The sequence below is a fragment of the Bidens hawaiensis genome, unplaced genomic scaffold, assembly GCF_021521415.1.
Source record: "Bidens hawaiensis isolate Kalapana, Puna unplaced genomic scaffold, B.hawaiensis_p1.1 tig00004748_1, whole genome shotgun sequence".
NCBI lineage: Eukaryota > Viridiplantae > Streptophyta > Magnoliopsida > Asterales > Asteraceae > Bidens > Bidens hawaiensis.
Window position 1 is genome coordinate 1,283,128 of NW_027491294.1, and position 14,146 is coordinate 1,297,273.

Sequence of the window (14,146 nt, forward strand, 5' to 3'; positions counted from 1 at the left end):
AGGGATCGTGGGAAAAAAACGGTTGTTGATGACGACTACAAAAAGGAAATTAAGGAATTGTCAAGTGGTCTCCTCTCGATTGGTGAAACTCGACATAAAAAAATTGTTTCAAGAGTTTGGCTTTTATAGCCAAAGACTTTAGCCACCTACCGCCATCTTACCAAGCAATAGTGGAGGAAGAAAACGATCATATTCGCAAGGAATTGACGAAAACAAAATAAAAACGCTATTTTTATGTATTTTTTATTTTCCTTATTATTTTCCTTTTTGATTTATGTTTTAATGAAGTATTTTAATTATATTTGTGTGTATAACAAAAAAAAAATCAATCAAGCCCCGGATCACCTAGACCACTACACCCCCTCCGGGACTTGATCATGTGCCACGGCAGCGCCTACGTGGCGCAAATATATTGGATCACTTGGGCTTGAATCAAGCCCCACTACCCTTAGCCTAACATGCAAAAATATGATTATGCTCTATACATAAATGGGTCAAGTTCAATCAAAGAGTACCTCATCAAAATTGTTATTGTACTATAAATCTTTATTCTCTAATAAAATGCTATAAGTTTTATCACTTGTCACTCTTACATTAAATCTCACATTTAATATTACTTCCCTTTTTTAACAAACATTTGATATATAATTATCTTTACTTTAAAATTTGTTTTAAAACTATTGTACAACGACTGTATTAATAGTGTTTAACGGGTTTATTGTTTTCTTGTATACTGATTATTTATTAAAGAGTTAATGGCCGTTTTCGTCCCTGTGGTTTGCTGTTTTCGCCACTTCAGTCCAAAGTTTGAAATTTTGTCAATTTCGTCTTCACGGTTATAAAAATTGGCCAATTACGTCCCACGGTCTAACGGCATCCAAATATGTCGTTAGTTTAAGGGGTATTTTCGTCTATTACACATAACCCAACACAATAGGATAATGCAATAGAAAAATTAGTGCGTGAAAGGAGAAAAAACAATAGACGGGGATTTCAATTCCAATACATGGTATGATAACGGATCTTCAAAAGTCAAAACGGGTATTGAAAGCAAAACAGATCGATTAATACCTCTGATTGGCGGCCAGCAGTTCGGAAAAAGGAAGTTGTTGATGGTTTTTAAAGCAGCTTCCATGGTTGGGATGACATACGTTCCTGGGTTTCGGGAGAAAACAGGGCACGGTTCCAAAATCCAAATGTGTAAAAACTTAATTTGAAAAATAAGGCTTACTTGTAGGTGGCGATTTAAAAGTAGCCTCTGACAATACTCTCTTCTTCTACTTGACCATCTCACCAAAAGTTAAAACACAGAGAGCTATCATGGAAGAAAAAGTGAAGTGGCAAGGAGAAAGAAACATCCTCAGAGCCACAGGTATATTTATTAAGTTTTAATTATTAAAATGTGTAATAGACGAAAATACCCCTTAAACTGACGACATATTTGGATGCCGTTAGACGGTGGGACGTAATTGGCCAATTTTTATAACCGTGAGGACGAAATTTCAAACTTTGGACTGAAGTGGCGAAAACAGCAAACCACAGGGACAAAAATGGTCATTTCTTGTTTATTAAATATTGTATTTTCAAGAACTACTCATGTAATACACGGGCCTCAAACTAGTGTCGTATAATCAAGCTTCTGTCCCTTACAACCATGCTTATGTCAAAGATACGATGCTTAATTGCAGTGATGCTTCTAGTTTCCATATATGTGTTTTCAATAAATGAATTAGTTTAATTTACTAAAAAGGTATTTGACGCAATAGTATCTAACTATGTAAATTTAAAAAGAAAATAGGTTAATCTATTTTTCAAGTTTAAAAGAAACTTTTTAAAGATCAAAAGTTATGGGTTTGACACAATTTATTCTCTGTTTTTTTTTTTTAATTTATTCATAAATATCTTAAATGAGTACCAAGTTGTAACCTCTCCACTATTTATGGCATCTCACAAACGATACAAGCATTTTGAATCTTAATTCAAGTTCATTAAAAGATCAAGGTGAGTTCATAGCCCTTTTAATGCTTTTGATCATGGTGTGGAAAACATGCAATAACTTATTTATGTTATGTTATACATGCAAACGTGTTTAAATCCGTTCATGAAATCTTTTATACTTGTGTAATAGAATGTGAGTACATAGTCATTAATCTACACAACCATTAACTTTGCGAAGCCCATGATAGTACGATGATAGATCTATTGGCCCGACCAGCCCATTCAGGTCATGTGTGATTAGAGACCGACATTAATCATTACTTGTTCGCCATTAATCATAAGTTTAATCTCATGTGTACCGGTATTAGATGTCTCATAGGGTTGGTTGTGAATTTCATGATATGTGTACAATTTAATTTACTCATCTGGAAATTTTCAAAGATATAGTCACTGATTATTTTATTATAAAACCTATATGTTCTCAACAACTATTTTTAGGTGATACACTAGTATGTTTTTTATGTATTGAAAATTAATAAGTTGAAGATGCATGATGACCATTTAAGGAATAATGATTTAGAGGATCATTAATCAAGTTTTTGATACTATGTTAAGTTGGATTATGATGTTTTTGCTTTCTATAAACAAGTTGTTTTATTTTAATAAAAGTTTCTATATTTAATACCTCGCGTTGTGTTTCAATCTTGGCCCGTCACAAGGTTTTCATCTTCGGTCAGAGAGTGACAAGAATTCTACAAAACATTATATTTTAAAAGCCAACGCCCATGAACATTTGTCTGAATGCACGACAGTGCGGTGAAAACATGTTCAGTTAAAGAATCCAACTAGTAAAACCCGCCTACTTGTCATCGAAACTAAATGACGGGGGCATGAATCGAACATGAGTCACAAAGGACATAAAATCTCTCCATTACCACTTCGCCACCAGCTCAAACTATTCATTGAATTATAAATAAGATAGTAGAAAGATATTTATAAAATTAAGAGCAGTTTTCTATTCATTTTAACTTTTACATCATTGTAGATGTAATTGGTAATTATTATATTGTATAATTTATTGGAATAGTCGGCCCATCTATTCTTTCCTAGGCCCATTACACATCTAATTTTCTTTAGTGCTTTAATAATATAAATCCGAAAATATCACGCCTACATCATACAAAATCACAATACCTACTTTTCCTATTGTTATCTCATCAGAGACATCTATTCAGTGGGGCGGCGCCGCAACCGACAACTCTAATTGGTAAACTTTTAGTTACCATTGCTAGATAAAGACAACCACCATCATATGAGGTTAGTAATTATATTTGTGTTGCTAGTTATTAATTATTCTATCTTGTTTTGAGTTATTTATGTAATGAGAATTTTGTTTTCATTTTATAATTAACTTTCGATTTTGTTACGAATGGGCATGCTTTCTAATCGGTTTCATCATGTAGGGAACTAAGGAACTGGAGATCGTATGTATCAATCATTATAACATGTTGATTGTTCATAGCAACTCATCCATGAAAAATTCACATGGTAATGTTAAACTTCATAGTTATGAAATTTCAATTCAACTACCTATTAAGATTTGTTGCACTATGTTACAACTTAGGGTTAGCGGTGTTCGCGAAATCTGAAATCCGAAAAAAAGCGGAATCTGAACCGAAACCCGAATAACCTGATTTGGATTCATATTCAGATATGCAGATCGGATTAATCCGAATATCTGAATAGCTAATTCGGATTTGGATCGGGATTTCAAAAAAAAAAAAATCGGATAGTTCGGATTATTCAGATATCTGAATAATCTGAATAAATAACATTTGATTTAATTACTTTGAATTTTGGCTTTATTTGTACATGTTTTTATTTTTAAAATTATGATGGATCATGGATATGTTTCGAATTTTGTTTGAAGTTTGACATTTTCTTTGCATGTTTTATTTTAATTTTTTTTGTATTTTTATTTAATTAGACGTTTGCTTGATTGTTTGTAATATGGTTTATTTTGGGTTATTCGGATTATACGAATTCGATCTGAATCCATCCGAAATCAGTTCGGATCAGATAGGAATACCCCTAATTCGGATTAGATCGGATTTTAGATATGACCCTAAAAATTTCAAATCCAAACAATCCGAACCAAATATATCGAATAATATGTTATCTGATCCGATGAACACCCTTACTTAAGGTTGGTTGTTAGTTCGTATACTATCAAATAAAATTCTTGTATCCTTCGACCTAATAGTTTGTTTAAATCCTTGTATTGCATATGTAAACATTTATTTGCCTTTGTAATGGCTATGCATATTAGAAGTACACAAAGGTTTTATTTGATAATGAATAATTTGTTGTCGATGCTAATTGTTCACTTCTATAAACATACAGTTTTCTTCTTGATGAGCTAATGTTTTATTTGGCAATTTAAAATTTAAGGATACCTTTATCATACATTGTTTTTTTTATGATGACAAGAGGGCTTTCTATTTTATCACTTTTTTTTATTACTAGATAGAATCTTCACTGTTATATTGTAGATTGTTCCCTTTTGTATATTAAAGTTGTATAATGAAGTTATACATCATTATTATTTTAAAGTTTCTTAATTCTGATTACTTGTTTTTGGGTGGTTAGCTAGGGTCTCTTACATTGTTAAGCAGGCATGACCACGCATGGGCAAAGCTAAGAACATTCACGAGCCTTCATTTCTAATGGATCTTACGGATTTGGAGCTACGTGTTGGACCATGAAGAGACGTAAATTTGGAGCTACGTGTTGGACCATCAAGACACGTGGATTTGGAGCTACGTGTTAGACCATCAAGACACGTGGATTTGGAGACACGTGTTGGACCATCAAGACACGTGGATTGGAGACACGTGTTGGACCATAAAGACACGTTGATTGGAGCTACGTTTTGGACCATCAAGACACATGGGTTGGAGCTACGTGTTGAACCATCAAGACACGTGGATTTGGAGCTATGTGTTAGACCATCAAGACACGTGGACTTGGAGTTACGTGTTGGACCATCAAGATATCCGGCACCTGCTTTAATCTCTTGTGTACTGGGATTAGATGTGTCATAGGGTTGGTTGTGAATTTCATTATATGTATTCAATTTAATTTACTTGTATGGAACTTTTCAAAGATATAGTCATTGTTTTTTTATCATAAAATCTATGTTCTTACAAACTATTTTTAGTTGACACTAACACTATATTTTAAGTAATGAAAATTAATTAGTTGAAATTGCATGATAAAATTCGTTAAATCATTCGTTAATTAGTTGAAATTACCTGTAAGTATTATGTAAAATAAAATTCTTAAAAGCCTTATAGAGCAACACTAAAAAAGTGGATTATTGTTAAATCATTCAACATCGGTTTGGATGTATGGTGCTGCGCAGTCAGTAGTTTTGTCTTGTGCAACATTTGATTGTTTCAAGCCTTATAGAGCAACAGTGTAGGAAAATCATTATGCTATAAATGTATTTTATTATTCTTGTTTTATTAAATTAACTCCCAATTCCACCTTTTTATGTCACGGACCAAAACTGATTACCCGGTTAAAGTGGCTGTTGATATAGCAAATCAAAATATGTGATTTCTAAGTTAGGGGCTGTTTGGCAAGTGCTGAACCATTAAGTACTGAATTATTAAGAGGTCTGATTGATTAAGAGACTCTGAACCAGCAAGTGCTGAACCAGCAAGTATTGTTTAGTTCAACATCTGAATGACTATGCAAAATGAGTAATTTATCCCTCTAAGCTATTTCGTGCTGAATGACATACATTCGTTTAGTCATGATCTTAATAACTTTACAGAATGACCGAACTTTCATTATAACCAACCAAATACATCTTTAAACAAACTTTCATTATAACAAACCAAAATAAGAATGATTTTGTTGTATGGCTAGACATTTGAATGAATGTGTAGAATAACTATTTTACCCATCTGAACTATTTTGTGCTGAATGAAATATATATGTCTAGTCAGAGCTCCTAACAACATATTTTAGAAAATTTTGACATGACTCGTTTGTATAAAAGGTAATCCTTACGAAGAACGAAACCTGTTTAATAACCAGTAGTTCACAAAATACGGCTGATTTAATAACACATGAGGCCCATAACTAATTACTTGAAGAGACTACGAATTATACTTCATAGCATGTTTATATCTTAAACTTGACCAAATAGACATAACACTTTCTATGAAAAAAAATAATATCACAATTCTCAACTTCGTTGACTCGCTCCGAAGACTTGATCATCTCCAACCTCGTGTACCATAACTTTACGTAAAGCCGCCTTGTTAGTCCACTTGACTCGGTCAAGTTAATAAAACCACCACACTAGCTTTACCTATAAATCAATAACAATATGCCTATTTAAATCAAGATCCCATTTTGATTATTAATTACAGATCCAAGCGCCCGTTAATTCTAAAAAACTAACAAGAACCACACATATTGAATCAGGCGCCCGTTACAGATCCAATATGCCTATTTAAATCAAGATCACATATTGAATTACAACATCCTGTGATGAGCTCGGTACCGGAAGCAATAATTTGGTAAAATGCCGACACCGTACCGATACCAAAACCTCAAAAAGTTGGTACCGAATTGGTAACATCAGTACCCGTTTCGTTACATTACCAAGTATCGTTTGCTCATCCCTACAACACTCTACAAATCATAGTTATGCTATCGATTCAATCTAGCGACGACTCAAATCCTCAATAATCAACATTGTATTAATCTTCTAACCACTTGACTAATTGATAACTATAAACCACAAAAATGACACAGTGCTTGACTATTATGAATCCAGGTAATAATAAGTGGACATAATAACTCTAAAATCCATATTGATTATTACAACAGTAGATCCAAACAATAGAACCATTACAACAAAGGATTTGTATGCAGATCCTATTTTTGTGATTGGTGGAAACTTACAATGACTCAATTACTCAAATTCTCCGGTGTACGAACGAGAGCCAGCGGCAGTGACTCGCCGGAGATAGAAGGCCGGCGGTGAGAGGTGGTGGGGACCTGCGACGGTGAGAGGTTGTGGTTATTAGGGTGAATGCGTTGCTGATATGTGGTAGAGCTGTAGAAGGAATGCCTTGTGTTGAGGGTAAAAGGGTCCTCTTTTTCATTCAGATTTCCTCCAAAGCTGAACCATTAAGAGCTCCATTCAGCAATTCAGATGTGAACTTGTGATAAAACAAACAATCTGAATCTAACCGATTCAGACCTTTGTCTCTGAATGATGCCATTCAAACTTAAAACAAACAGCCCCTTAGTCTATCAATATTTAAGGATGTATATATAACTAACAAGGATTGATTTATTTTGAGAACCGCTTTGAGTTTTAAGAACTCGAAAGAACTCAACGTAACAATTTTTTTTACATATGTGTAATACGTAAGTGTAAGTAATGCACAAACACTTACAGTATTTTTTTACACACCGAATTGATTTATTACACATGTGTAACATTTAAACTTTTGTAATCATCAAAAATATTTATTCTCTCTTCTGATTCATTTTTTAATTAAATTTAATCTTAGCCACATATATCATATCATTTAATTAAATGTGTGGTCCAAAATTGCGTTCTTAAAGTTCTTACAACTCATCAACTTCTCAAAATATCCCTCCCCTAACTAATAAAACCATATTTGAAATATATTTATACTATTTTAATTTGTTAGGATATTGTCAAGTTTGGTTGAAAGTTAAGAGGAGATAAAAAAAATAAAATAAAAAAACTTTATAGTTTGAAACTTTATTTTTTCAATGGATACCACAAAATACAATAAAATGTTATATGAGAGTAAGGATAAAGTTAAAATACAAAGGACAACAAAAATAAGAACAGTGAGAAGAAATCTAGTTCATTGATTTTAGATTTGAATGACTGAGATTAATTTAATAAATAAAAATTGATAGAAATGACATGAAGGTAATAATCCACCTTTGTTAACTTTCTCTTTCCACATGTAAGACACATGTCAATTCCCCCATCATCTTAAAATATCTATAACCTTTTCATACGACATTATTTTTTTAAAAAAATTCACCATAATAATAAGCGTTTTTTTATCTTTAATACGAGTATCATATTGTTATATAAAATTAAAAAAAATTAATGGGTTTTTTTAATTGTGTTTTTTGTTGTTCATTGTGTAATATGTTGTTTCCATTGTGTTTTACCTTTCAAATCATTGTGTTATACGTATTCACTATTGTGTCTTACGTTTTAGGTCATTGTGTTATACGTATTCACCATTGTGTTTTACGTTTCAAGTTATTGTGTAACATGTATTAATCATTGTGTTTTACGTATTAGATAATTTGTTGTTATTTTATCATTATTTTTACATATTATTATTACACAATGGTGTTATTAGTATTTAAAAAAACATAATGATGAGTTAAAAGACACAATGACGAAAAAACACAATGATAAGCGAAAAGACACAATGGGGTGCGAAAAGACAAAATGGTGTGCGAAAAGACAAAATGACGAAAAAAGACATAATGGGGTGCGAAAAGACACAATGACGAAAAAAGACACAATGGTGTGTGAAAAGACACATTGACGAAAAAAATACACAATGATAAGCGAAAAGACACAATGGCGTGCGAAAAGACACAATGACGTAAAAAGACACAATGATAAGCGAAAAGACACAATGGTGTGCGAAAAGACACAATGACAAAAAAAGACACAATGGCAAGCGAAAAGACACAATGGGGGGGGGGCGAAAAGACACAGTGGTGTGCGAAAAGACATAATGACGTATTTTTTGTTTTAAATTTTATATAACAAAAATCATACTCATATTAAATATAAAAAAACGCTTGTTATTATGATGAAATTTTTTTATAAAAAAATATCATACGAAAAAGTTATAGACGTTCTAAAATGATGGTGGTATTAACATGTGTCTTGCATGTGGAGAGAGAGAAAATGTGTTCAATTACCTCTATACCCTTTTCTTTTTTGTCATCACTTGACACATGTCAACTATTTATGGCTTCTCACACTTCTCATTTTGTTTCCATATGTAGAATAACTTGACCCATGAGAGTAATATGTCAAATAAGGTTGTGTTTGTTTTTGCTTCAAATGTCTGCAGGAAGGTTATGTCTGCAGGCGCGCAGACATAAGTTATGTCTGCAGGCGCGCAGACATAAGTTCTTGAAGACAGTTTGTTTAAAAAAAAGATCTAAAAACTACTTATATGGTATTAAATAAGAAGCTAAAATCCAACATCTTCACACTTCTTCACACTTCTTATCATTCTACCAACATCCAATGTCCACCACCACCCACCGTGCGCCACCACCCACCACCACCACCCACCGTCCGCTGCCACCACCACCTACCGTCCACCGCTGACGTCACCACATACTGTCCACCGCTGCCACCACCACCCACCGTCCAACGCCACCACCGTCAACCACCCACCACCACCCACCTTCCGCCAACACCACCGTCAACCACCCACCACCACCCACCTTCCGCCACCACCACCGTCAACCACCCACAACCACCACCACCCACCGTCGACCACAACCCACTACCACCACCCACTGTCTGCAACCACCACCACCACCCGCCACCACCATCCACCACCACCACCCTCCATCAACCACCACCACCTTCTACCACCCACACCACCACCGGTCATCACCATCGTCGGCCACAACCTCCGTCCACTACCGTCCATCACCACCACTACCCACCATCGGCCACCATCACCGTCCACCACCCACCACAACCATCCATCACCGCCGTTCACCGTTTACCACAATCGTCTACCACCAATCGTCAACCACCACCCACTTTCATAGTCCGTACACCGCTACCAATTATTTTAGCAGTTTACAAACGTTAAATGACTTATATCTATTGTGATATATATGATAGGTTACTAATTTTCAGCTTATGTAGACGATATTCAGTTTATAAAACAAACAGTATTATATTTTCATATCGTAGACCTTCAGACCACATCTTCCGTTGCAGACATAAAATCATATGAAACCAGATTGCAGACAGTTTTTGTCTTAAAAAACAAACAGCACCTAAAATTCTTAAAGGAAATGAAAGTTCAGGGGAAGGGGTATGACAAATAGAGAAGGGGGGTACGTTTAGGCTAACTCTTTTTATATTCATAATGGTAGTTGTTTTGAAGATTTTAAAGGTTTTCGGGCTTCTATGTCTTTATCTCTATAATTACACTAAAAATATTATATTTTCTCTCTTCTTTTTAATTAATAATAATTTTTTTATACTTATCATTTCGTTTTCAACCACTTTCAGAAAATATTAAAAATCTATAGAAATTGAATAATGTTTCTCCAAATTTACTCATAAACAAAATTTCTTATTCTTCTCCACTCACAACCATTTACAACTACTTTATATAATATAGATAATTCACTCATAAATTACAATAATATGCATAATGATATATGGGTTCTCTCATGCAACCCAAATTTGAGGATATCAAAAAGCCCAAATTGGTTGTGAATAGTAACCGGACATGTGTTACAAATCTCAATAACAAAAAGGTTGAAATGGGCTCACAACATCGCTCGTAGTCGCCATTCAAACGAGCACATCCCCCCTACAAACCACCTATAGCGAGACGAGCGCATCCACTACACTTGTAGGCGTCCGTGGGAGCCAAGGACCCTTGTTGCGGGTAGTATATGGCATTTAAACTATTTGTTGCGTATTATTAGTGTCGTGACATAAAAATAATAAAATTATTGATTATCGTTTTTAATCAGTTTAATAAATAGGTTATGTATTTTTTGCATTATAGAATATCTTAAATCCATTTATTTCTTATTTATCATAAGTCAACAACCCTATGAAAATCCAGCCTTATATTTAACCGTTATTGTAACAACAAAAAATGAGGCTACTTTTTTTTTAAATAAAAAGAGAAAACTTATTAAAAGATACCGAGTGAAATGTCAGTCGTATAACTGAAGCGATCGTCCATTAATGGGCTCAGCCCAAATTAATCAAACAAAACCGAGACTCGTTTAACCGAAAGGAACCCGAACCAGTAATTCCAAAAATTACAAGAATCTTTTCGTAGATGCTTAAAAGTACCGGGTATCCAAAATATATAATCCAAATGTCAACGACCAGTTATACTACCATCCGACGACTCAACCAAATGAAACGAAAACCGATAAACAAGATTTGTGACACACCAGATATTAATTATTATTATTATTTTTTTATAAACCTATGTTCTTATACATAAAATCAGCCCCCATGTAATTTACGTAGATTAGTTATAATAGAAGTTTATAAAAATTATAAAGATACTATAGGATATTATCAAAATTCCCAAACTCAAATCCAATCCCCCTGCCCCAATAGATACGTCGACCGCCCCTCTGCTCCAATCCTCATCAATGACAGCTCTTCACCAATCCATCTTCATGCAAAAATCCTCTGCTACAAGAAATCATCTCCTTCATCTTTTAATTGTATTCTTCATCTTTGTAAACATTCAAACTCCATGCTCTTCTCTCTCTTGAAGAAACTGAATCCTGCAAATCAAGAGCAAGCAACCTGAAAACCGAAGGACCTACACTTGTGCACCTTCAATTTCCCTTTCAATCCTTGGAGTTCTCTTCCTTGTTTCTTGATGAACCAGACCGGCAAACCAAAGGAAAAATCTGGTTAAATACTTGTTCTGTTTATGTTTCATTCAAGCTACAACTAATTCCTTGTTTTTATAAAACATGACACTAGAACAACAATCTAACCTTCTGTTTTGTTGCTCGCGGATCAGTGGAGGAACCAAGATCAACCAACCTGTGAAGCCCTAACGTCTTCAAGGTACTGCAGCCCATACTTGTTCGTGTTAGGTTATATTCTAAGCTTTGAACCGGTGTATAACTCGACCCTTAACCCATGAGAAACAAGCCCTGCAACCAACGCAATAATATGATATCTTTCTTTTGCAGCCCTAAAAACAATATTCTGATGATTTATAATCTGACCCGGAACCATTTTATGCGAATCATCGTTTTAAAATTGAACTATAACCCGAACGGGCCAAGCCGGGCTCGCACTTGTAACAGCAGCCTAAAATCATCTTTTTAAAACCCATGAATTGTTAAAACAACTTATTTCAATGAACTATAACAGGTCCTAACATACTTGATAACCAACGAATGAGTTTTGGTTAGCAATGTACCATAAAGGTGCTAACGAGCCTAAACCGAACCGAAGTCATATTTGGGTTCCGAGCATCCCAATATCGATATGAAACTTTAAGCAAGTCACTCTTGTGTATTAAAACAAGTCTCGACATGTTTCGCTAACTAAAAACAAGTTATAAATAAATATAAGAGCGAAAGGGCATTTTTGGTAATAAAGTGAGCTGGGTATAAACTTATAAGTTGAAAACAGAAAAGTATAAACTTATAACAGAAACTTTAACCATGAACCCCTATAAGCTACAGAAAGTTCAGCCCTAAAACCGTAGCCAATTTATAGTCATTCGGTGACTTGTTTAAGTGAAAACTAGCTCGAAAAAAAAACCCGACATGTGACCTTGTTAACTCTGTACATCTAACAAAATTTCCAGAAGTTAAACATAAATATTTAATTCCTTGAAATTGTATAAATCAGCCCCAAGGGATAATATTGAAATCGGGTTATAAAAACCGTTTAAACCGACACTTTTGTAACTCGCTTAACTAAGAAATAAGCCCAACAACCTAATTGATACTTTAGCATATTATTACAGCCCTAAACATAAAATTATGATGAGTTATAACCTGCCCCGGAACTGTTTTACATGAATCATCGTTCTTAAAACCGAACTAAGACTCAAAAGACCCAAAACCGGGCCCGTTAGCCAAAATGCAGCTATGAGCATCTTTTAAAACCCATGAGATGTACAAACAACCTTATTTTATTTATTATAAAGGGTCCTAATATGTTAGATGACCAAAACTGAGTTTTTATTAAAAACATAACGAAAGGGCATTTTTGGAAACGAGTTATTTCTCGAAAACTGAAAATATAAAAGTATGAATATGAAACAACTTATGAGTTAAATTGTCTGAATATAAGTTTTAAAATATTTAAGAATAATTGGTTTTAGAAAAATGGCCCGTTAGCAAGCTTAAACTTATTGTTTCGTTTAAAACTGACGACGGGCTGACTTTTAAAGACTAAAATGCTTCAAAAATATAATATTGATATTTTTACAAAATTTATATTTAAAATACTTCATTTCAATATTATAAACCATTATCAATTATATACAGCACCTCCCTTTTTTTCAAGAATTGACATTTAAACGCGAGTTACGGTAAAGCCGAAATAAACCGAACAAGCATCTTGAAAATTTCAAAATGATGAAGTTTTTAAATTTAGCAGTATCTTTAAGACAATAAAATCATAATTTGAGTGTTCACTTATTTACCAAAACCTATCTAAGTCTTTAACTCGGTTTTTGCCAAAATAAACGTTAAACGAAGGTACAAGGACTAAAACCGTACAACCCAAAAATTTCTGAAATATCAGGATATAAATAATTTTATAATATATATATATATATATATATTTCTGTAAAATAAGAAGTTTCACTTATATAAGTGTTCGTTTATAAAAACTATTCTTTCGAGACATATCATTAAACCCGACAATGCTGGTGATAACCGATATTGTTAACTTTTCAAAATCCCATGACCTGATTTTCAAACAAAAATCATTTTGCTACTGATATACTTAAGTTGTATAGCTTTGATGGTCATATGGTAACCCGAAATCCAACTGAAAACCCGAACTTTCCAAAAATGGAAACTTTATGGAAATCTGACAAATGAAACAAAGTAACTAAAACTCCCGGAAGTTGAATTATATACCTAAACACAAAACATCAATCTTATTAAGTTATTTAAGTACAAACTCTCCATAAAAGGAAACTTACTCATCGAGAACCAAATGTGTTGGAAAACACTTATCTAGTACACAATACCAATAGTGAATTTTACATTGTTCTTCGATAACTTATTGTGATTAATATATACACTAGGTGTACTTGGTGATTTCTAGCATAGTGCAAGCTCATTGATTATCTTTCATATACGCATTGCATACGGACTGAGGTGAGTTTCGTGC